The 26,571-nt window shown below is 43.8% G+C and overlaps 1 long non-coding RNA gene across 4 annotated transcripts; it reads left to right on the top strand.

The window, feature by feature from the left end:
* The first annotated feature begins 20,893 nt into the window (after positions 1 to 20,893).
* Positions 20,894 to 23,945, top strand: LOC120707056. Of its 4 annotated transcripts, XR_005688774.1 has the most exons (7): positions 20,896 to 21,419; positions 21,676 to 21,808; positions 22,026 to 22,125; positions 22,696 to 23,030; positions 23,141 to 23,196; positions 23,281 to 23,372; positions 23,704 to 23,945. It is a non-coding gene; the product is annotated as an uncharacterized LOC120707056 (long non-coding RNA). The 4 variants fall into 4 exon arrangements; XR_005688773.1 differs by having other exon boundaries at positions 20,894 to 21,419; positions 22,696 to 23,372; XR_005688775.1 differs by having other exon boundaries at positions 20,895 to 21,419; positions 21,520 to 21,808; positions 22,696 to 23,945.
* Positions 23,946 to 26,571: the final 2,626 nt, after the last annotated feature.

Here is a 26,571-nt window from a genome sequence, read left to right on the forward strand (position 1 = left end):
AAACACGTCACTCAGCGGGAGGGTGGTCAGCGCCAGCTGAAGGGCCATCCCACTCAACAGACCAGCCCGGAGGCAAGGTACAAGGCCAAGTAAGACTTGCAAACATATCCTCGAAGTTAGGCTGAGTATGCTAATACTCAGCAAGACTGACCCGTCTCCGGATATACCATAGTCCGATAACTAGACATGCAAGGCTTTTTGGTTGGTGGGGTTTGTTTTGCCAAAAACGCCGCTAAGTGTTGATCCTTACTTTCAGATTTTACTTAGCCATATTCTAGTTGGATTAACCGTTCTAAATTTGCAACTATCTCTACACAAACATGGTAGAGCAACCATTTAATCAACCAGCAGTATTATCATCATCATGTTCCACTCGTTACTCTGTGTGACCGAAAACATTAAGCAATCTCATGCCGTGAGAGGCGGACGATTCCGAATCAAATTTCAACCTGGCTAGGGGAACCTAGACCACACGCATGGGGATCGACTTCGCTCCCGCCCACGCTACTTTTCCCCTTTCTTTCCAGTCCGTGGATCCGGAACACCCTCCCCAACTACAGAGTCCGACCACTCTGCACCCGTACGTCGCGACAAAAAAAATATAAATCCTACTTCTACAAGGAGGGTGCGAGATCGTTCCACTCGCCGGTCCAATCAGGTACTTAAGCTTACCGATTACCATATTTCTCAGTATGTGGCTAGTACTTTCAAACGCTTAACGAAATGAGCCACACACCACGACCTTAGCCATTTTTGACTACACCAACGGGGTATCACAACTACACAACCCCGCCCGTTGTCCTTACATTTAAACAGGAATTAAAGTCAGTACAATTCCTATTTGCTCACGAGAGGCAGGAAACCACTCGACTTCTACCGTACCTAATTAGCATGGCAACTAGTCGATAAAAAGATCCGGTATCAAACATAGGTTCCTAGGGATCATGCATCTAAGATTTTCGATCAACGCCTAGAAAACTTAAATTCCGAAAACAAAATATTACAATACATTAATAAATAGATAGCTGAATGATAATTCGGAAAATAGTGGGATTATGCTCCGGGGCTTGCCTTCTTGGGCACTGTTCAAAAGTAGCCTTGGGCTCTTCCAAACATTGGTTCGGGTCTTGATTCAAGTCAGTATAAATAAGAGAGACACTCTCCGGAGTGGTAGTATTCGCGGGCACCAATTCGTAATCACCGTCGAGTAGATTTACCGTTTCTATATGCATGCAGAAATGATATTGTTACAACATGATATAACATATTTCTTTCCTTCACTATAAAGTTGTAGTCCAGTATATCATGTGTTTGTTGTGGTGGTCTTAGTTAACTTTATTTTCTGGGCAATCATTTATAGAGTAGTTTTTAAATTCACTTTACTTCATAAAAGAGTTGTGTGGTTTGGTTTTCATTTTTATCATTAAAACATAGCATGCTTTCCCTATTTCATAACAACAAATCTACTCATGAGCTAGTGATGAAAAATTTAAGTAGCACAGATCAGATACTCTAGCATCTATGGTATAGTTTTCAGCATCTAAACATAAAGTAATTAACCATAACAAAGCATGTAAGTAGATTACTCTAGTTGCTTCACCTTTTTGCACAGAAAGTTTGACATGGGTTCTGGTGCTACAAATTTTACGGGCGCATCTACAAAGCATCTACTCAGTACCGTAATTTTTTTCCAGATTTTATATACTTATACATCAGAGGTGACAAAAAGAACAAATTTAGCAAGCCATTAACTAAAATTAATTCCACAGAGAGTTATACTAGGGATATAGTTCTCAAAATTTGACCAGAGCCTAAACATGGACTAATCATGCTTCAGTAAAATTTTCAGGCATTAGTTCTAGAATATGAATTACTCATGCATTAAACTATATATGAACATGCATATTCATTTGGACTTTAATATTACTAGTACTGCATGTGAAATTTTTACCAAAGCTAGTTCTCAATCTAACTAGTAACATATACAAATATGAAGACCAGATATGACATATTTCTTCCATAACAAAAATAGAAAAACTAAACATGATATCTCAAGCATGGATTATAACTGTAATAATATTCAGTAAATGGTGCTCAAACTTTGCAGACATGTTTACATGACTAAAACAAGGTTTCAGAAATAAACCTAGATTTTTCTAAGCAAAGGAACTATATATCACAAATAAAGCCTACTTATCAAGCATTAACTCAAATATATAGTTAATTAGTTCAACAATTTCTCAAACTTGTACAAAAGTAATAATTTAGTAACATTCATACACAGAAAAAGTTTCATACACATATCACTAACAGTTATACCAGAATTAATACATGAGCAATACTAGTAGATTTAGGAATCTTGATCATTTGGGAAAGCAAACGATTTCAAACAGAGCTCATATTTTTACCAGGTTCTTATAGATGTACTAAGTTCAACATATCCAAAAATCAAGCATAGTTACTGCACCAAACTCCTAGAACATTTATGTGCCATTTAAACTAGTCTTTTTCTTAGATTAAAATAAAAGCAAAATATGAACATGTGACTGTAACAAAAGTTGTAGTTATTGTTCTAAGGATTCAGAACAGTTTAGTTTATATTTTTCTGATTTTTTTACGATTTTATATGGAATTTACAAGTTTGCAGCTTTTGATTCTAGTGTTCATGTAAGTTTTTCACTTAGGCCCCTGGGTTTCTGTTTCTTCTCAGGGGAAGTCCCTGGCGGAAGTTCAGAACAGAGCAGGGAACGGGCACGGCATTTCCCGGCGAGGAGAGTCACCGGAGGCGAGGGAAAAGTGGGGGAAAATGGAGAGGGGCTCGAGAGCTACCTTTGGGTGGCCGTGGCTCGTCGGGAGAGGGTCTGAGGAGGCGGGTCAGCGGTGAGGGGCGGCCGGCGGTGGGTCTGATCGCCGGTGGCCATGCTCCGGTGAGGGAAGGAGGGAGTGGATGGGTCGGAGAGCTTCCGGAGGGCATGGGGTTCCATTCCAGGGGTCGGCTTGTGCAGAGGAAGGCCGGGGAGTGGAGTTCGGCGTTGGGCGGATCTCGCCGGCGCCAATGGAAGTCCGGCGATCGTTCTAGGCAATTTCGGAGGGCTAGGGCGGAGGGGGATGGGTCAGGGAGCTGCCATATGGGGTGGAGGAGGCCGGGCGTAGCTTGGATTGGAGAATATGGGGGTGGAGGGGGTGGTTCCACGGTGGGCCGAGCTCTGCTCGCCGGCAATGGTCTGGGCGCGGACGGGGTTGGGGCTCTGCCCTTTTATAGCCGCAGGAGGAGGGAGAGGGTTTCCTGGGGGCGGCACACCAGGAGAAAATGCCAACCGTGGCAGCTCAGCCGGGGGAGGCGCGTGGCTCAGGAGCTCGGCAATGGCCGTCGCCGTGGCGAGCGCACAGATGGCGGGTGCGCGTGGCGAGCTCAGATGGTGCCAAGAGGGGGCGGTTTTGGGAAAAACCAGGGGCGCACGAGGTGGTTTGGGCCTGGGGCTCGGCACCTGTCCGCCCAGGTGGCCGGCGCCGGAGTACGGTGTCGCCGGTGGACGAGGTGCAGGGAGACGGAGGTGGAAGAAGCGGTCAGTGGCAGTCTCGTAAATAAACCGAAGTTCAAAACTCCGTTCTGTAATTTCAATTTTTCTCCCTCTTTTTGGCCTCAAAAGAAAAAGTGTTGAATACCACTTTTGCTCACTTTTTCGAGATCTACAACTTTCGTGTTATGCACTTTTTCATTTGAGCACTGGTTTGAGAGTTATTTAATTATTTCAAAAACAGTCATTTGAAGTACTTATCATTTCATGTGAATTTTGGCACTTTTACTCCTAGGCTTCAACTAGGTTTTTGTTTAACATGACATGGTGAATATGCCTATTCATTATCATATGCATGTTTGCATTGTTTTGAAAGTCATTTCAATTTCCCAACAACTAGAAATTGAACTCCCATTTATTTGATTTGTTTAAATCTTGAATTTGCCAAAAAGTCTTTTAAATTAAACTATGTGTCACAAAAATATGAGTGTGCCTTTATTCTACATTTTTGTGACAAGTTAAGCACGAATGTTTTAGGAAATTAAATGAACAAGGTTTATATCCTCACATACTCATATAGAAGGATGCATTCTTGTTTTCTATAATTCTTTGTTATCATGAGCCAATGGAATGTTTAACCTCTTGTTCGCATTTTTATTTCGTTTAAACTAGTAACTCTTCATAAATCAAATAATGGTTCCATTGATCTTTGCATTTGAGGGCTTTCCAGTTTGGGTTTGATTTGCATAGCAAGTTTATAGCTCATTATGAGAAGTGTATTTTTTTGCCTTATTTACCACACATGTCAAGTCAAGTTTAAAAGGGTACCAATTATTGTTTTTTTTTCAAACACATTGCACTCAAACACATGCACACATACATTTACACACAAGTTTGCAAGAACTAGATATAGGGTTCTTATTTAAGTTTTCTTAGCTCATTTGTGTGTGAAGTTATGTTAATTGCCTGGCTTTGGTTAAACTGACACCAGAGGTGTCATTGGAAATACATAGGCTAGTTAGTGAACTGATCTAGATTATGCATAAACAGGGGTAAGATAAATGATTGGATAGGAGGTAGTGTGACACACAAGCTACACTCAACGAGAAATATATTCTATAGGCAGGGAGAAAGGAAGAAGTTAGAGCTCGAGTCAAAAGTGCTAGGCTAGCTATATTTATGCTATCTTATGGTTAGATCAACAGAAGATTAAACTAGTACAATAGGGAGACCACTCCTATAGCTTGGCTGGAGAAGCCCGACCAACTTATGCGGCTTTATGCACCTCCTACCTCCCAATCTGAATGTGGAGGATTACTGGGCACGGACAGGGCTGTCACCACCTACCGGCTACCTCTACAAACCGTGGGAAAGGGCGACATCCTGTAACACTTAACTAGTCTAGACACCACATCTATATTGGCAAGCGATACTCTAGCATCCCGCACAGAGCCCCCACCCTCCGGATGGACAGACATCACACTAGAGCTAACATACGAATACTGAAGCAGTTGCCAGAGTTCTAAAGCTAATATGTTAACCATCGCAAGCACAGGGCGATCACACAATGCAAGCATCGAATGATAACGCAACCAGATCATGAAATATAAGTCTAATAACTCAGAATATACTTCAAGCAGATATCAGTAACCATAGTCTAAATCTATTACAAATGACCGAGAATTACACGAGAGCTAGAGAAGAACCCATACCAAACTCCCGAGCAACTCCGGGGACTCGATGACTCCTATACTTCACCTAAACTCCTCTAACCTATAGAGCTAATGCAAGAGTGAGTTGAGCTTCACTTGAGAGGTGAGTGTGTGTCCTTAATCTCACCCCCTCCCCTCATATTTATAGCAGGGAGCCACGGGTGAGACGCCAGTGATCCTCCAAGAACCGACCTTGTGAGCCAATGACACGCTGCCACGTCGAAGAGTTAAGACGGTGTGGCCCATGGGCTGGTTGGCCGACCAGCATGGTCGGCCGGCCTGCTAGTGGCTCCCACCACCCCCAACTGCCGGGGCTGAGCTGTCTTGGGCCTCCTCTTGTCCAAACACCGAGGTGTGACCTGTCCTAAGCCGGTTTACTTGAGTTCTTGGGCTTGTTTTGGTCCATTTGAGTCTGAATCTGCGCTCTGATTTTATCTACGATTTTATCTCGAACCAAAGTATGCTTGCAACCTGCAAATTAGCTTGAAAACACAACTTGCAATTCTCTAGGGGTAAAGTGTGTTTAGGGATTTGTTTGATACATAATGTGTGTAAGAAATGCAAACTCTCTTGATTTTCAGATCAAGTTGACCCCTAGAATTGGTCGCTACTGAGCGTCAACAGACAATTGGATCATTCTTCAGAACTTCTACAACGGGCTGACTTAGACAGCCCATAATCATGTAGATGCTGCTGCGGGTGGAGCCTTCTTCTCGCTGACTATTGAAAGAGGCACAACATTAATCGAGAAGATGGTGTCCAAACTAGGTTGGAGCGAAGATCGACTCCAACCACGCCAGCGGGGCATGCACACCGTCAAGGAGATGGACATGCTCGCTATGAAGATTGATCTCCTCCTCAAGAAATTTGAAGACTATTCCCAAGATAATGCTCAGATGCAAACACTTCAAGCCTTGGATGCTCGCATGGCGTGCGAGGTCTGTGGGAACAACGAATGTTCAGGCAATGACTGCACTGAAATCCAAGAAGAAGCAATGTACCTTAACAGTAACAACAACAGGTTTCATCCACAAGGAAGTCAGGGGTGGAATCAACCACGCCCATACTACTAAGGAGATAACGGTAATTTAAATTCTTTCAATCCTAACTAACCTACCTTGAGAGATCCTGTCTATGGCCAAGGAAAGATCAACAAATCAATTCAAAAGAAGCTGGCCGCCAACTTGCAACATGCGGAACATATCAGTTAACCAGCCGATTACAAAGATAAGTACTTGATAAGAAGATACTTACCGACAAGAACATTTGGCACTCAGCCATGTTTTCTTGGATTGACCTTATTTTGTCTGCCGACAATTGAAATTCATGTGCAGGAACTTCCTCCACTGTCGACAAACGGGTCATGACTACGTCAGTTTTAGCACTCGCAGTCTGCTGCTCCTCGGGTGCTTGCGGCTGATCTGTTGGTCCCGATGCTTCATCAAGGTGGACAAGTGAAGCAGAGGGAAAGCAATAGAGATCCAAAGGAGGTGGCAATATTGGCTCACCTGATAGGATTTTGGGCACTTCTAACCTCAGTAGGGCGTCACTTCCACCCGAGGGTGCCTCCTCCGCTCCGGACAGCGTCTCTTCCTCCGTGGCTGGACGAACTTCCTTAGTGATGGCCACTGGGAGGACGAAGCTAATAGCAGCCTGGAGCAAGGATGCAGCTGACGCCACTACCGTAGAATCAGGCATGGGGGTTGGTATCAAGGCAGCTGGATCCGTCACCGCCAACCCCAAGTCCGCCGCTTTGCTGCATGCACATGACAAAATCAAGTATTCGCAAGGCAAGAAGATCAAGTATCACAGAACACAAAGTCCAGATAAGAAGACTCACCAAGCAGATTTACTTATTGGAAGTTTTCTTGCTCTAAGTAACTTTAGGACCGTACGCTTGCGGGTTCTATTCGTGACCCTGTGAAACGTCAATAGTCTCTCCAACTCTCCCAGCTCTCTCTCCCTCTCCTCTGTCCCTCCTTCCTCCCTTGCAGCGGCTATATATCGCACGGGCTGCAAAACTCTAATTCTTACCGCAAGCTTCTAATAATATGACCGTGATCTGTCATTACGTGCGACTATCTCCACTATAGAAAGAAAAAAAAGGAGGAAATTTTCTAGTAAATACTAGAAAAAGGGGCTTTCTACATAGAGATTGTGAAATCAACCATTTTACCCTATATAGCTGTAGGAAGGAAGGATACTTCACCAGAATTCAAATAGGAAGAAAATAGAGCCTATACTACTCTATGGATAAAGCTGAAATTTATAGAGAAAACACCGTAAAGATCAATTAGTGAGCAACTGGATCGATAAATGCCTGAAGAAGAACCACTCCGCGGCTCATCAAGGCCCACGACGGTCCAAAGCACGCCACCATCTTCTTCCTCGCGCTGTCGCCTCCAGCAGCTCCGCCATGGCTACGGTTTTTTTTTTCGCGACTGTGCCTGAGCACATTTTTCATTAAGAGGAAAGTAGTTACAAACACAATCTTGATGTGGCCAAACAGAGCTTGACCAACACAAGAGCACAAAGAACTAAAAATAGAGAAACACTGAAAAAATGCACATACAAACAAGGAAACACAACGACGACACAAATACCAGCAAAGCAACATGGAGTAGACAAAGAGCACAACCCACACCACTAGCCACAACCCTACAACTAAACTGAACCTGCTAGCACAAACAACAACGTCCAGGAGCAAAGGTCAACGACCTAACAAAGGTGGCTAAGCATCCACCCGAACAACCAACCACGGCGGCAAAGCATCCGCCCGAAGCAAACTTCAAGCAACGCGACACGCGACAATAGCGGCAAAGCATCCGCTAGACCAGAATGGTGGCAAAGCATCCGCCAGCGAAGAGAAGCCGATGACCAAGCGCGACTCGGATGATGCAGATTAAATGAAGCGAAGGCAGGTGCAGAAGCAGAATCTCCCGATGACCGCCACCAACAAAGCTTCCAAAACAACACCTCCAGGAAGGAAACGACACCACAGGTGCCGTTGTTGTTCGACCAACAAGGTCTAGGTTTGTCGGTGTTTTACCGTCGGGTTCTCCGAGGGGTATCCCGAGGAGAGTGGCTATGAGTAGGGACTCGCCGAGATCTGAAAGGATCTTAAGATGCCTAGAGGGGGGGTGAATAGGCAATCTGCAATTTAAAAACACTTAACAAAAGGGTCAGACACAGATTATCCCGGATACTCCGGGTATATGCCCGGATACTCCGGGTTTGGAGGTCCGGAGTATCCGGAGCTATATTCGGAGTCTCCGGGTTTGAACAACCTGAAACGAAACTGCAAGTAACTCTGCAAGAAAAGTAGATCGAGCTAGATAAAGAGTACCAGGGGTTCCTTAAGGTTGATATCCAACAAACGAAGTTCACTAGAAACTCGTAAAAGAGTAGATCGAGCTCGAACCCTAGAAAAGAAGTCTCACAAGCAAATGATAACTAAATCAAGTAAACTAAGACAAAGGAGACAAAGATTTGTTTCCCGAAGTTCACACCCGAAGGTGCTACGTCTCCGTTGAGGAAGGATTCGAGAGACGGTGCTCAAGAACCCCTATGCTCCTCTCCCGAGGGCGAGATCACCTCTCAAGCCCAAGGTTACTTACTATGGATTCCTCGGTGAGGAATGGAGATTACAAACTTCTTGTGCAGCTCACAATCTTGGTTGAGCAATCACAAGCACGCCTAGCCGTCTAGGAGCACAAGACTCCAAGAGTAACAAACTTGAATCCGCGGGCTTGACCAAAACCAAGTGCTCAAGAGATGAGAATGAGGCTCACTAGCACTAATCCTTGCTCTTGCTTGCTTCTCACTCAAATCCCTCAAGGGAATCACTCAAGAATGAAGAAGGGAGAGTGAGGGAGCTCTCTTTGGCTTAGGTTTGAGTTCTGTTCGTCCAAAGTGGCAAGAGGGAGGGCTGAAGGGGTATGGAGGGAGTATTTATAGTCTTCAGCCCAAAAATAGCCGTTGGGCGAAAGGGTACTCGGAGACTCCGGGTATATGCCCGGAGACTCCGGGCAACCCTGATTTTTCAGCCCAGAAACAGCACCCGGACACTCCGGGCAATGGGGTCCGGAGTATCCGGCCCTATACCCGGAGTATCCGGGTAAGGCAGGGAACAATCTTCGGTTTATGACTCCTTTGAGTTGTTTTGTGGCTCACAAATGTTTGTATAGGTTCTCTTGAGCACAAGATCTAAATCAAAACCTTTGAACCAAGTCCCTCTTGATAGTATGGCGTTCCTATACTCAAATTTCAAATTCAAAATCTAATTTCTTGAGTAAACTTGAACTTCGCTTTTTCATTTCCTTTTCGAGGGTCGTATATCGTCACTTGATTCACATATACATGTTCACCACCTGCACACATGCTCAATTACACGATTAAATGCACATGTGTTTTGTCATTAACCACCAAAACCCACTTAGGGGCCTAGATCACTTTCAATCTCCCCCTTTTTGGTGATTGATGACAACCCACATGTAACTCATTTGATAATCATAAAGCGAAAAAACATCTAGCATATAAGATCTCCCCCTAAATGTATGCTATGAATTTTGAATTTCAATTTTGACTTGACATGTCAACAATTGGCATATTTATCGAGAGAAACACAAAAGCTCTTATAAGTTTTACAGCGGGGTGAACAGGTGAGTGCCAAGAATATGTGTGATGCATATGACATGTTATCCACTCAATAAAAAGTGTATCTGTCAGCTGGACCCGGAGACTCCGGGTATAAGTCCGGAGACTCCGGTCAAGATATTCGGAGAATCCGGCCTGTAGCCCGGAGTATCCGGCCTTTCTGAACCAGAACACAGAAAAAACAGAAAACAGATAATCCACAGCTCAAATATGTCACACACTAGCAGAAATTTCTTAGAAATAACTCAAGTTCGACAGCTAAGCACAGAGTAGCACTCATTACAAAGGATCTCACACCACATAGTCCTTACAAACGATCAAGAGAGTTTTAAAACGAAATGGAAATGACATAAGTTCGATACAAAGGCGACACATGCCCAAATGAGTACATATATGGCATTTTCACTCCCCCTTTGTCATCAAGTGCCAAAAAGGGACTGAAAAGAAGCAAGAAGTCCATCTACTCAACATTGTCATCTTGGGCGGCATCCTCAGAGGTATCCTCATCTTCATCGGAGTCGGGGTGCTCACGATAGCCTAAGGGCTCATCTTCTTCAGTCTCCTCATCCTCATCAAAGATCTCTTGGCCACTTGGAGGAGCACGGCGGGAGGAAGAAGTACGGCGATGAGGAGATGGGGCTGACGACGAGCACGTGGAAGTGGAGCATGAGTAGCAGCAATAGAAGCCTCATCAGCGGCATCCCACTCAGCAAATGGATCATCAAAGGCCGGGAGCTCGTGGTGAGGATCCAAAGGAAGTCCCAAATGACCCCGAATCTCATTGATGGACCTTGAGTTCTCATGCACATCATTTGCAATATTCCTACACATTCCAAAAATGCTGCGGAGGGCCCTCTTCACAAAGGAATCATGATGACGGTGACGAGACGATGAAGAGGCACCCACAGAAGATGGAGCAGGATCATGTCTTGGATTTCTTGTTGCACCGGCATGAGCGGGAGGAAGAGGTGGTGCATCACCTGAGCGGGCACGCAAGTGGAGAGGCTCATGCTTAACTGTCTTCGGAAATGTGACCTTGGTCACCCTCTCTATCATATACATGATGTAAGGTGCAGCAGGAAGGGACTTCTTGGCTTCAATCATAGTCCTTCTTAGCTCATTCCAAATGAAGTCCATAATGCAAAAAGGTCTACCACTTGGCAAAGTCCGGGCTAGAAGATTCACTGCATAGTATCTAAGTGCCACCGGATCACCATCCTTTGCATCAATGGTTGCTCTAAAGAATTGATTCATTGCATAGTAAACCGGCAAGAGATGGTTTGCTTTTCCTTCTTGAGCACAAATAGGATTGTAGAACAAGGTGGGTACTTGATATGTCTTGAGTTGTTCCTCCACAGGGATAGGATCTCTCTTCTCATCCTCAGTGCCAAGTCCAAGTAATCTAGAGAAGGTCATGTAATCCACTCCATATTTTACTCCTTCGGTGGTCCAATAAAATGCAATCTCATTTTCATCATAATATAAAGAAGAATGAAATTGACCAAGGATCTCTTCATTCCAATCATAGCGAAAACCCATAATATCATAGAGACCCATCTCCTTGCACTTTGCCATAGCCTCATTAAAGAATGGATCCTTCATGTTCTCATAATATTTCCAATCCACGTACTTGCAATGAACAATGGGAGCACGAGACTTACGCATCACAACTGAAGAATAGAAATCTTCGTGAAGCTTGCACCAAAAGCGCCGCTCAAGACCTTCACTCTTGTCATATCTGTAAACTTTCTCTTTGCGTGCCTCCCTAAGTGCCACATCTTGCTTGTGATAGTTTCTTTCCATCTCAACTGTGAAACCAGGCACTATCCCAGGTCGATGAAGCCTTGGAATGTCAGGATAAGTGCGCTGCCCGAGAGGGTACTCAACTACCAAACGAGGAGGGGTCTTAGGACATATGTCATGAGCAATACCCTTGCTTGTTGGAGTTGGACGAGATGGAGGAGCCGCTGCTCGACTTTGCAAAATGTAAGGAGCTTTCCTTGGCTCCTTAGAGCTGCTCCCAGCGGGTTCCTTCCCGGCACGATGACGTGGACGCAACTCCCTTGGAAGATTTCGAGGAGCATCTTCCCTTTGAGTGTGAGGATCATGATGCCTCTTTTGTCTCCGTTGCTCTGCGTCCTCCAAGGACTCACCAGCGCGTGGCCTCACCATGCCTAGGTAGATAACAAGGATCAAGACCAAGCTGGATAGAATTTGGAAAAAAAAATGTGCTGGTGGAGATCAAGTCCAGAGACTCCGGGTATATCCCCGGAGACTCCGGCCCAGAGGGTCCAGAGTATCCGGGTGTATATCCGGAGTATCCGGGTGTATATCCGGAGTATCCGGACAAGAGCGCCTGAAACCCTAAGTTTCAAGAATCTAAGAGTTTGACCATGGGATTTGAAAGAAACTTTAGCCAAAGGTTCCTACACATGCTAGGAAGAGATGCCCTAAAGATTTTTCAAAGAAACCTACGACATTGGGAGATCGGGCGATCCGAAGTTCAAAAGTACCTTTGAGACCGTTGAGAGCGCGGGAACTTCAAATCCAAGACTTCCCGGAGTTTCCGGAGGGGAGGAGAGTCTTCCTTCAAAGATTTACGAGTTCTTGAAGCTTGGAAGGGTGGAATCGCCCCTAGGGCGTGAGTGGGAGAGAGGAAAGGAGAGGGGGCGGCGGCTGTGGTAAAAGGAGTGAATTTAACCGTTTACCCCGACCCCCCCCCCCGCAGTATATATAGTAAAAACCAGATATCCGGAGTATCCAGCCCCAGGGCCGGAGTATCCGGATAGTCCGGAGTTTCCGGGCCCTGGGCCGGAGACTCTGGCTCCCCCTAAGACTGAGCAGAAAGAAGTTCAAAAGAACTTGATCTAGATGGATTTGGCTAAGATAGATTTTGTAGATCTAATAGTGTGAGAGAAATTACTCAACTTGAGATCAGCCAACATTCAATCAAGGAGAACAATGATCTCAAGTGAGCAAAGAGATTAACCAAAATTTTTATAAAACAAAGGTCACACAATTTGAAAGATTTCAAGATTCTTAATCTAAGATCACTCAAGTGTATGTAGTAATTCAAGTTAGGTTACGAGAATCCAAGATGTTTAGTTCACTTCTCAAAGCACAAAACCTTGACTCATCTAGAGGCTTAGTAAAGATATCGGCAAGTTGCCCGTCAGTGCTTACATGTTGTAAAGCAATATCTCCCTTAGCCTCATGATCCCTTAAGAAGTGATGATGAATATCTATGTGCTTTGTTCGAGAGTATTGTACAGGGTTGTTTGCTAATTTGATTGCACTCTCATTGTCACAAAATAGAGGAATTGTATCAAAATGACAACCAAAGTCACTCAAAGTTTGTCTCATCCACAAAAGTTGTGCACAACACGCACCGGCGGCGACATATTCGGCCTCCGCCGTGGACAAGGCAACCGAGTTTTGCTTCTTGGAGCTCCAAGCTACTAAAGACCGGCCAAGAAATTGACAAGTCCCCGTAGTGCTCTTTCGATCCACTTTGCAACCGGCATAATCCGAATCGGAATAGCCAAGTAAATCGAAAGATGAGCCCTTGGGATACCATAAACCAAGGTTAGGAGTGAAAACTAAATATCTTAGGATTCTCTTAACCGCCATCAAATGACATTCTTTTGGATTAGCTTGAAATCTTGCACACATGCACACACTAAGCATAATATCAGGCCTAGATGCACAAAGGTAAAGTAGGGATCCAATCATGGAGCGATATACCTTTTGATCCACGGCCTTGCCATCTTCATTTAGATCAAGATGCCCATTGGTTGGCATGGGAGTTATGATGGGCTTGGCATTTTCCATGTCAAACTTCTTGAGCATATCATTGGTGTACTTGGTTTGACTAATGAAAGTGTCATCCTTGAGTTGCTTGATTTGAAATCCGAGGAAGAAGGTCAACTCACGCATCATAGACATCTCAAATCTCTTTGTCATAATCCTACTAAAATCATCGCACCAAGTTTTATTAGTGGAGCCAAATATAATGTCATCGACATATATTTGGCACACAAAGATACCTTTATCAACTTTGCGAGTGAAGAGAGTAGGATCGGCTTTGCCTATTTCAAAGCCTTTCCTTAAGAGAAAGTCCTTAAGGCATTCATACCATGCTCTAGGGGCTTGCTTGATCCCATAGAGCGCCTTATGGAGCAAGTAGACGTGATTTGGGAATTTTGGATCTTCAAAGCCCGGTGGTTGCTCAACATATACCAATTCGGAGATTGGTCCATTAAGAAAAGCACTCTTCACGTCCATTTGAAATAGCTTGAAATCATGGTGAGTAGCATAGGCAAGCAAAATACGAATTGACTCAAGCCTAGCTACGGGTGCATACGTCTCACCAAAATCCAAACCTTCGATTTGTGTGTAGCCTTGAGCAACCAACCTTGCTTTGTTTCTTGTTACCACGCCATGTTCATCTTGTTTGTTTCGAAAGACCCATTTGGTTCCAATGATATTTTGCTTGGGTCTTTCTACTAAGGACCAGACTTCATTCCGAGTGAAGTTGTTCAATTCTTCTTGCATAGCCATCACCCAATCCGGATCATCTAATGCTTCTTCCACCTTAAGAGGTTCCAAAAAAGAAACAAACGAGTAATGTTCACAAAAAGTAGCCAAACGAGATCGAGTGGTTACCCCTTTACTTATACTTCCAAGGATATTATCCACGGGATGATCCTTTTGAATTATGTGATGAACTCTTTGATGTGGAATGGAGGATTGATATTGGATTGGTTCAGCTTCTCTATCATCTTGAGACTTATCTTGATGTTGAATTGATGCCTCAGCTTGAGTGTCCTGGATACTCCGGTCTGGAGTCCGGATACTCCGGTCAATATGTCCGGAGTCTCCGGCTTCATATCCGGAGTTTCTGGGTTTTGCAGCGGATGTAGAGGTAGATGGCCCTTGAAACATCAACACATCATCATCGTCATTGTCCACTTGTTCTTGAGGTTTTATTTCACCAATCGCCAACTTCTTAATAGCTTGACTTGATGATTCTTCCATTCCTACAACATTATCAACTTGCTCCCCTTGAGAGCCATTAGATTCATCAAATGTCACGTCACACGCTATTTCAACACAACCGGAGGTTTTGTTGAAAACACGATAGCCATGAGCATTTGAGGCATAACCAAGAAGAAAACCTTCATCAACTTTAGGTGCAAACTTAGAGTTCTTGGGCTTCTTGTTAAGAATGAAGCACTTACTTCCAAAAACTCTAAAGTAAGACACATTAGGCTTTTTACCAAGTAGGAGCTCGTATGCCGTCTTGTTCAAGATCTTGTGAAGATATAGGCGGTTGATTGCATGACATGCCGTGTTGATTGCTTCGGCCCAAAATTGATCCGAGATCTTGTACTCATCAAGCATTGTTCTTGCGGCCTCGATGAGAGTTCTATTTTTCCTCTCAACAATTCCATTTTGTTGAGGAGTGTATGGAACCGAGAACTCATGACCAATGCCCTCTTCATCTAGAAACTCTTCTACATTAGTGTTCTTGAATTCGGTGCCATTGTCACTTCTCACTTTCTTGATCTTAGTCTCAAATTCATTTTGAGCTCTTTTTGCAAACTTCTTGAAGGTCTCTTGCACTACACTTTTGTCATGCAAAAAGAATACCCAAGTGAAACGAGAATAATCATCAACAATGACAAGACCATATTTGTTACCACCAATGCTAATGTACGCCACCGGGCCAAAGAGATCCATATGTAGAAGTTCAAATGGCTTGACGGTGGTGACGATGCTTTTTGATGGATGTGGAACACCAACTTGCTTTCCGGCTTGGCATGCACTACATACACGATCTTTCTCAAAAGAAACGTTTGTTAGTCCTAGGATGTGATCCCCCTTTAGAAGTTTGTTGAGATTTCTCATCCCAACATGAGCTAGTCGGCGATGCCATAACCAACCCATGCTAGACTTTGCTATCAAGCAAGCATCAAGTTGAGCCTTCTCTTGAGAAAAATCCACAAGATAGAGCTTTCCCTTGAGCACCACCTTGAAAGCAACGGAGTCATCACTTCTTCTAATGACGGTTACACCCTCGTTAGTGAACAAACAATTGAAGCCCGAATCACAAAGTTGTGAGATGGACAACAAATTGTAACCAAGTGACTCAACTAAAAGAACCTTTGAGAGAGTAAACTTTGAGTTTAGATTAATGTTACCGGTACCAAGCACTCTTCCCTTTTGATTTCTCGCAAAAGTAATGAAATGATCTCCACTTGATGCGGTTATTGTTTCGAACATACTCTTTTCTCCGGTCATATGATTTGTGCAACCACTATCAATCACCCAAGTTGATCCACCGGAGGAGTACCCCTACAAAACAAAGTTACTCTTTTCTTTTAGGTACCCAACAATACTTGGGTCCTTTAATGTTAGTCACAAGAACTTTGGGCACCCATACATAGTTTTTCACTTTTGTGTTCCATGTACGGTGTCCTACAAATTTGGCAACCACTTTACCACGGTGGTTCCTTGTCAATACATAATCGGCATAGGATACATGAGATGATTCTTGTGCCTTGATCTTAGTTGGGTTAGAGGCCTTGAACTTATCTTCTTTGAATGAGGATGCAACAATCTTAGCACCCTCATCACATGTTGTGCCTCTCTTGATGAAGTTGACATGACCACTTTCTTGAATTACATCATTTGTCTTATGAATGGGAGTGGTCATGTTAACTAGACCTCCTTGTGCACCCAGGGCGGTCTTGTTCTTGTTCTTGGTAAATGGAATGGCATGTGGGGTTCCTTGCCCATTCCTACCAAGTCCCTTACCCACTTCAAACCCAAACTTGCTCATGTATCTTGACCCAAATCCCTTGGTGTGTTTCTCAAATTCACCTACCCTTGTAAAGGGAATTTTCTTTGGGACTTGAGTATGTGATGGAGCCTCTTCTTGCAACAAGTGAGTGAGTCTAGAGATTTCTTTCTTCATTGCATTTATCTCAACATGGTTAGTAGCACAAGTTTGAATATCAGCATTAAAGCACCGTGCACATCCTTGACTTGTAGAAGGACTAGATGAATTAGATGTCTCTTTAGTCTTAGAAGTACTTTCCCAAAGAGTATTAAATTGAACTTCAAGTGCCGTGTGATTTGCTTGTAAGCTTGTCATGCTCTCTTGAAGTTTCTCATTATCCTTCCTTAGGAAAGTGTTAGTGTCATTGACAAAAGAAAATTTTCTAGTCAAATCATCCACTTTTTCTTTTTCACTAGAGAGTGACTCTTTCAACTCAAGAAGAGTGCCATCCTTGACTTTGATTGAGTTCACAAGTATCTTGTTTTCCTCCCTTTCATAGGCGAGGTCCTTTTCAAGAGCCTTGAATTTTTCTCTCTCAAGTCTAAGCAATTCTTCTTGTGTTTCAAGAGTCTCATCCGCTTCATCTAGTTTCATTACTAATTTCATCATTTTAGTTGCGGCCCCTTTACCATATTTCTTGACTAGTTTAGCAACTTCTACTTCATTATCCAATTCATCGTCCGATGAGTTTGGAGATGTTACCTTGGAGTTTTTAGCCATGAGGCACATGATAGGAGATTCATCTTCATCATCGGTGAGATCTTCAAACAAGCTTGGAGGATGTGGAGATGATGCCTTGAAAGCCATGGTTGCAACATCTTCTTTCTCGGACTCACTTTCTTGTTGTGAATCCTATTCTTGACCAAGATGTGCTTCTTCGGCTTGCTTCTTGTATCTTGATCTATCTCTCTTGGATGTGCTTTCTTTGGTGTCTTTGTTCTTCTTCTTCTCTTCCGGGCAATCGGCAATGAAATGCCCAACTTTGTTACACCCAAAACATGGCCTATTAGACCTTATTCTTGGCTCATACTTCTTATTCTTTCCAAAGTTTCTAAAGTTGCCTTTCCTTAATACTCTTGTGAAGTTCTTGATAAAGAAAGCCATTTGCTCATCATTAAGCTCTTCATCATCATCACTACTAGTGCCTTCATTTTTTGAGGATTGGTTTGCCTTTTCTTTGCATTTTGATCTAGCTTGAAGTGCCAACCCACTATTCTTGGCCGCTTGTTCTTGAAGCTCGGCTAGATCTTGGTTAATCTTGACTCTCTTTAATTGATCATGGTGAGCCTCAATTCTTCCAAGTACATTTTCGGCGGTGAAGTGTTTGAATCCTCTTTCGGCTCTAATCAAGCTAGGTAGAGTAACATCCCTAGCCATATACACGGTCAAGAGCTTGTCCACAATCTCACGGTCGCCCCACTTGTCACCACCAAGAGATTTGATTTGATTTGTGATTTTCTTCATGCGGTTGTACATCTCTTTCACACCTTCATCCTTCTTCATGGAGAACAAGTTCAATTCATCTTCTAAAGTTTTGATTCTTGATTCTCGTACTTTCCTTGATCCTTGATGGTTCACTAGGAGAGTGTCCCAAGCATCTTTGGCGGTTGGAGCATCCTCTATCTTATCAAACTCTTCGGGACTCACGGATGTGTGTAGGATGTTCAATGCTTGGAAATTCCTTTGTAGCACATATGCTTGAACCGGGGTTGGAGTTTCATCTTCATCCGGAATTTCACAACCAACTTCCACAACTTTCCAAAGATCCTTGTGGATTGCATTCATATATCCGAACATTTTAGTCTTCCATTGATTATACCCGGTACCATCAAAGAAAGGTGGCTTGCCCATGTGAATTGATGCATTATGCTCACTAGGTAGAGAAAAAGTGTAATCATGAGCAACTCTTCTATAATCACCTTTGCCTTTTGACTTTGATGAGCTGCCCTTGTTTGAAGAGCGTGAGGCTCTTCTCTTGGAATCGGTGTCGGAGTCATCACTAGAGTCAATGATAACTCGGGAGCTAGTCTTTTTCTTCCTTTGCTCCTTCTTCTTTTTCCTCCATGCCTTCCACTCCTCATAAGACATCTCATCATCGGATGTCTCTTCTTCACTTTCTACTCCACCATTCTTATTCTTTCCCTTCTTGTTGATGTTGGATGGCTCTACATTCTTGTCTTTGTCTCTTTTATCACTAGGATCACCTTTTTCACCTTCATTAACCGGAATCTCTTGATTCTTTTCATCATCCGACATCTTGACCTCTCCAGACGGTTAAGCCCTTTGGATGGAGAGCCAAGATCTGATACCAATTGAAAGGATCTTAAGATGCCTAGAGGGGGGTGAATAGGCAATCTGCAATTTAAAAACATTTAACAAAAGGGTCAGACACAGATTATCCCGGATACTCCGGGTATATGCCTGGATACTCCGGGTTTGGAGGTCCGGAGTATCCGGAGCTATATCCGGAGTCTCCGGGTTTGAACAACCTGAAACGAAACTGCAAGTAACTCTGCAAGAAAAGTAGATCGAGCTAGATAAAGAGTACCAGGGGTTCCTTAAGGTTGATATCCAACAAACGAAGTTCACTAGAAACTCGTAAAAGAGTAGATCGAGCTCGAACCCTAGAAAAGAAGTCTCACAAGCAAATGATAACTAAATCAAGTAAACTAAGACAAAGGAGACAAAGATTTGTTTCCCGAAGTTCACACCCGAAGGTGCTACGTCTCCGTTGAGGAAGGATTCGAGAGACGGTGCTCAAGAACCCCTATGCTCCTCTCCCGAGGGCGAGATCACCTCTCAAGCCCAAGGTTACTTACTATGGATTCCTCGGTGAGGAATGGAGATTACAAACTTCTTGTGCAGCTCACAATCTTGGTTGAGCAATCACAAGCACGCCTAGCCGTCTAGGAGCACAAGACTCTAAGAGTAACAAACTTGAATCCGCGGGCTTGACCAAAACCAAGTGCTCAAGAGATGGGAATGAGGCTCACTAGCACTAATCCTTGCTCTTGCTTGCTTCTCACTCAAATCCCTCAAGGGAATCACTCAAGAATGAAGAAGGGAGAGTGAGGGAGCTCTCTTTGGCTTAGGTTTGAGTTCTGTTCGTCCAAAGTGGCAAGAGGGAGGGCTGAAGGGGTATGCAGGGAGTATTTATAGTCTTCAGCCCAAAAATAGCCGTTGGGCGAAAGGGTACCCGGAGACTCCGGGTATATGCCCGGAGACTCCGGGAAACTCTGATTTTTCAGCCCAGAAACAGCACCCGGACACTCCGGGCAATGGGGTCCGGAGTATCCGGCCCTATACCCGGAGTATCCGGGTAAGGCAGGGAACAATCTTTGGTTTATGACTCCTTTGAGTTGTTTTGTGGCTCACAAATGTTTGTATAGGTTCTCTTGAGCACAAGATCTAAATCAAAACCCTTGAACTAAGTCCCTCTTGATAGTACGGCGTTCCTATACTCAAATTTCAAATTCAAAATCTAATTTCTTGAGTAAACTTGAACTTCGCTTTTTCATTTCCTTTTCGAGGGTCGTATATCGTCACTTGATTCACCTATACATGTTCACCACCTGCACACATGCTCAATTACACGATTAAACGCACATGTGTTTTGTCATTAACCACCAAAACCCACTTAGGGGCCTAGATCACTTTCAATATCAGAATGCGATAGTGCAAGGAACACAAGGATTTAGACAGGTTCAGGCCACTGGAGCGTAATACCCTACGTCCTATGTGGTGGTTTGTATTCCCTCTAGTATTGTTCGATGTCCTGGAGGGATCCCTGCCTGCCCTTATATATCTTGGGGGCAGGGTTACATGGAAAGTCCTAGCCGAGTACGTTTAGAGTCCTACTCCGAATGCATTGGGTAGTTTCCTTGTACTTAGGCTGGCTCTACTGCTGTACGGGTAGTTACAATAGAGGTAGGATGCACCCATGCGGTACTTCCTACTTTAGAATATTCCACGTCCGTGAGCAGTCTAGCTGTTCCGGGTCTGATAAGGTTTTCACATGGAAAGCTCGCTGGAGAGGGAGGAAAATGGCAGAAAGATGTCGCCTTCAAAAAAATAAAAAGATGACGCCTTCGAGAAGGTAAACAATGCCAGAAGGCGTCATCATCATCGGTCCGTAAACAGATCCAAGACTTCCGCCACTACCGCTCTCCATCCCAGAGCCTACGGTAGGTCGGCCCGGCGAAGGAGACGGACGTGGGAGCGGTGAGGTCGGCCGACGGCGGTCGGGCCGGCGCCGAGGCGGGGAGTTTGACGGCGGCGGGGGCGGCGGCGGCGGCGGCGTTGGAGGGTGGCTGGCGCGGGCGGAGCTCTGCGGCGGAACCCTAGCCCGCCCCAGCCGGTGGTGTGGGGATGGGACTGGGGGGCCGCGAGCACATGCGCAGGGTCAATGCAGCCTCGACCCACACGCAAGCGTCCTGATGCGGCCGTGTTGATCCCTAACTGCTCCCTTCAAATCAGGAGATGAAGATCACCACACTCCTGGAGCTGAAGCCGTCGACCTCCGGCACTAGGAGCTCCTCGTCCGGCGGCGGGTCGGGTCCGGAGGCGATGGTGCTCTTGAGTCACTTCGGCTACTTCCAGCGCAGCGCCGCCCGCGAGTTCATCGTCTTCGTCGCCAAACCATTGCGCAACGCACCCAGCTGGGCCAGCGGCAGTCCGTCCAGCACAAAGGTAACCTCAGATCTGCTTTGCTTTCTGATCCGTTGAGGAGATCCAAGGCTCGTGTGGGTTTGGCTGGGGGGCATAGTTCATGGGCATCCTTTGCCTGCAGATCAGCTGGTAGTTTGATTTCTGGAGCAAGGAAGAATGGTGAAATTGTTTGGATTGCGAGTGGGAAAGTAGTGACGTCTGTTGATACATGATGTTCTAACTGATCTTATTCATCATTCGTAGTATTTCATTTGATCTCTTCACATGTCAATTATAGGTCTGCGATTCATCTGCCATTGCTGTTCCTCGTACCAAATTTTGTAATCTCCTTGCCATGAGCTGAAAGGCGTGTTGCTACTACAGCCCGGCCCGACGAAACCGCTCACTGTACTACTTCCGGTCCGCTCCAGGTAAACTTAACTGAAAAATTCCTCACTCTCTTTGGTGTCTTTTGTCTTCTGCTTCTACACTAACCTGTCGATCTCCAGTTCAATTCGAACAGTATATAGAAAGTTGTTACTCAATAATAATCGGTGTTGGGCATATTGAATCTTTACTTCTGATGAATACTCTGTAAGCAATTGTGAACAAAACACTTCAAGTGATTATTGCTTATTTATCCATCAGCGAAATGCTCAGACCTCATGGATTCTTCACTCCAAGCACAGAAATGGCAAATGACAATTTTGTGAAGGCAACAGAGTATTTCTAGAAGGCTGTTGACGTGGTATGTTTACGCTGCTAGTTTGTTGGCTTCGTTTATACACATCTCCATCATTCCTTATGCGTTGCTAGTTTGTTGATCTGTACAGGAAGTATTTGGACTTGTCATCTACGGTGTGTTGTTCTGCTCTCTTTTTTTGTTCTGCAGGACATATGCATATCCGTACAACTATAACCAGAGCCTAAACTAAGCACATAATCTTACTAGATTTGAGTTTTGTTTTAGAAATCAGGTTTCTTTTCCTTGTGACTTATTACATTTAATTGTACATCTAGCTCAGCAGTGCGATTGGTAGCATGGCTAATAGGAGGATTAGACTGCTCAACATTATCTGGAATAGGATTCTCATGCATATTTGGATCTGGATCTTGGTTGTTATCATCAGGAGGAATGAAACAAATCGGCTCTAGGGTAGCAAATTCATCAATTTCTACAATTGTTAACCCAACCCTAGCAAGAAACAATTCGCAAAAAATTACACTATGGTCACTACTTAGACATAAGCATTCAATTTTGGGTACCCTTCAAGTTTCGAGATGTATACCTGTCCTCACCGTCTTCCATGTCCTCCAGGAGGCCCGGCAGCGCGGCCTCGGGGCGAGGTGGGCGCGGCTGCCAGGCGGGGTGGCGCCGCGGCCTCAAGGCAGCGGGGTGGCTCGGCTTCCAGGCGGCGTGGCCTACCAGGTGGCCCGGCAGGCGCGGCCTCCAGGAGGGCCCACGGCGCGGTGTCCTCGCAGGGGTGCCACCGGCAGGGGGCGCGGGGCAGGGGGGGTGTGCGGGCGGCGAGACGAAGCCAGGCGGCGGCGGCCAAACTGGGTACCAGATGGATGTAGAGAGGGGTAAAAACGTCTATATGGAAAAATACAAGGAAGGAATACACTGCGGGTGGGCCCAAGCAGGGGAAAGAGGTATCCTAATGGCATATCTCCAATATGATGAATTGTAGTAGCATATCTCCAACTTGTGAAAGTTGTAATGGTACCAATCCAAATAACCCTTGTTATTATTCTATAAACAGAATATAAAAGAAAGCTAGCGAAGATACAAAAGACAAGTACCCCTTTGGTTGAAGAAGTAAGCAATCAACTTACATTTGTTCTTTGTCCTTATTCTGCACAACAGATACAATATTTCCTCTAGTCTTTCAACTTTTTCTAGATAGAATCTTTGAGAAGGTTCAAGCTGAAGGAGGAAATTATTGATGCAGAATACACTCTAACATGTGATAGAATTGTGAGCCTGAAGACAAGGTCGGTTCTCCTAAGAACTGTAGACTGTAGCAATTAGTTCTCATGCAAATTATAATCTTGATCAGAAGTTCCTATCATAATTATGTGGTTAATTGGATCTTATCAGTATTAATCTGGTTTATTGATCTCCCATAGTGTTTGTCATTGTACTGTTATATAACATAAAACTGAGCTTCGACTGGTTCATTGTTTTTAACTTGCCCCACTTTACTTGGTATTGGGGCTCACATTAATACCCTTGCGCCCTTGTTTCATTATTTGCTTCTGAGCACATGTTTCTATTTACTATATTGTTAATAATTGATGAAATAGAATTTGCATGTTCTTATAGGTGAAAGCAGTTGGAGAGGAAATGGGAATATTATTTCTTGGACTTAGCTTTGAGCTGAAATAGGCATCGAGTGATATGTTGTCTTATTTTCATTTCTACACAAGATAATAGTGGATTTATATGAGTTCAATAAATTAGGACTGCATTTGTAATGTATATAATGGATAAAGCATGCGAATTTGTGATGCAAAGAATGGATAAAACATGTGTATAGATGGATATATTCTATCCTCCTTTTTTCTTTTAAGAATTCATCATTCATCATAGGGGACACTAGTTGTCAATCCGCATCTCCTATGTGAAGTCGTAAGAGACGCCGGTTAACAACCTGTGTCTCCTATAATGGTCATTGGAGACACGGGTTAACAATCCGCGCGCGTCTCCTATGTGAAGGTCATTGGAGATGCGGGTTTGTAAAAACGTGTCTATGACTCTAATGATTCCTCTCATAGGAGATGTGAAAAGACCGCGTCTGCTATGACTTCATATCACGGACTTAAATTTGGAGGCGATGCGGGTTTGTAAAAACGCGTCTCTGACTCTAATGATTCCTCTCATAGGAGATGTGAAAAGACGCTTCTGCTATGACTTCATATCACGGACTTAAATTTGGAGGCGCAAAAAAAACGTGTCTCCTATGTGGGTTAACCCGTGTCGACTACGAGGCTTTCTTACATAGTGTAATATGTTCAAGGTGTATATATTTAATGATACAAAACTACACATAACAACGGCCACAAATAAAGAAATATTACCTAAATGAGGATCTCTAGGCCTTCGTTCGCACTAAGGGATATTTTCAGTGAAAAAGCAAAAGAAAAAAGGTAAAAAAATGAATTTACGGAGTAGTAGGTGCAGAAAAGAATGAAGGACATCCTGTAGCGCTTGGCAGTTTCAGGTTACCAACTGAGGTCACATCATATTGTTTGGCAATAATTCTTACTAATACATGAGAAAATCGCCGTTTAGGCCGACAACAATAAAAAATAAAAACCATGTTAGGCACATGTTGATATGTGAAACTCGTAGTAGCCAATAAGTAGCAAACACGCATCTTACATAAAAAAGAGATAATTACTGTTCCTCGCAAAAAAAGATATAGTTGCTTTTTATATAGTTCGAGAAAAAGTCAATAATTCTGCATAAAACCAGTACCATCACTTATTTATGGGCTTTCTCATCAGTATGCCTTAGCTACATCCATATATAATGGAACTGCTTGGCTAGATTGATAATAAGCACTACTGCAAGAATACTAATTCCACTCAGGTCTTTAATTTGACGGATGCAGTTGATAAGGTTTCGGTCGGTTGCAGCAATTTCTTGTGACCCTGTCTTTATCAGGGTGGTGGAAGGCGGGGCGGCCGGACAAATGCCGGCACGGTGAAGACAGACTTCGCTTCGTCTGCGTTTTTTACTTCTGAAATCAACGGGCAAGAACATGTAAAATGAAACAACAAACCTTTAGATGCCCAGGGCGCTAATAACCAGATTTCATATGTTGATTCTTCTCAAATTGCAGAGTAACAAGTTTAGTTTAATTATTAACTTCTGAATAGTGAATGCCGCCAAAGCTGTAAAATGCCAGGGTCACAATCTAGTTGAACTACAAGTGATCAGTTCTTACCAACTTTAGCATGCATCGCAATATCTGATGGCTGCATGCCACCAGGTGATCCTCCCTTCATCCCGTTCATCCATCCAAGGCTCAAGCCGCGCCTGACTGGCATGGCTTTGCCATGCTCGACACCCACAACCATGAGCAAAACAAGCGCCGCGATTGCTAATTTGGACGCCATCGTTTTCCCTTTTGGTTACAAACGCCCAGTGGTGACCTCTTGGCACTGTAAGATTTAGCTGGACTGCGAACAAGTTACAACTCAATGCTGATAAAGCTATCATGCACGAACGAGTCAGCATATATAGATGGAATTCCGGAATAGTTTTTTTTTTTGAGAGCTGAATTCCGGAATAGTTAGGCAGTTAGGCAAAGGAATTGACATGTCGTTGCGTTGTATGGGCAAAGCATGTTGGGAATCAATATCTTCTAGCGTTGAAGGTACCTAGTGCTATCGTAAGAAACGTCGTGCTGGCAGCGTTGCATAAGAGTAGCTTGTGCTAGCTTCTTTCCTGAAAGAAACAAGGGACTTTGCTTTTTCATTCCATGAAGTTGAAAGAAGGGGGGATATAACTTGGACATGTTAGGGCTTTTTGTTAATTAGTGTAAGATAGAACATATTTAGTTAATAATATGGACATCAAACATGTTCTGAAAATAGTTAACAAACACATGATATAGTGAATTCAAAACTGCAAAATGCGCATCATTAAAAATAACTTACTGAAACCACAGGTGATCAGTTGGTACTAATACTAGAAGAAGAGCAGAACGCTGCTAGCTGATGGTTGCGTGTGCCAGGAGTTTGTCCTTTCTATAATCCATTATAAACCATCAACAGAATAATTTAACCGACCCACAACAGCAAGCAGGACCAGAGTTACGATGCAAGTTTGGATGCTATGCTTTTTTATTTCTTTTTTTTCCGTTTATTATTACGACCAAGCACGCACTAGTATTCTGCCCTTGAGACCCTCAAGATTCTGGCAGAATAAGTGAACCTGTCCATGACAGTGGGCTAGGAACTGTTTCACTGAAATTATTCATTCAATATCCAAGGAATGCAAGTTTGATATGATGGCAGCTGGTTTGCTGTCCATATGAATTAACTGGCATATCTAATCTAATATATATGAAGTGGGGTAAATCCCTTGTGAATGTAAAGAGAAGGTCCGAGCGATATATTGTAGCTTTTTTTTTATTCCTACTGACATACGCTGATAACCTGTTAGAAATATAGTAGAGAATAG

Source organism: Panicum virgatum, chromosome 5K (genome assembly GCF_016808335.1).
Source record: "Panicum virgatum strain AP13 chromosome 5K, P.virgatum_v5, whole genome shotgun sequence".
Classification (NCBI taxonomy): Eukaryota; Viridiplantae; Streptophyta; class Magnoliopsida; order Poales; family Poaceae; genus Panicum; species Panicum virgatum.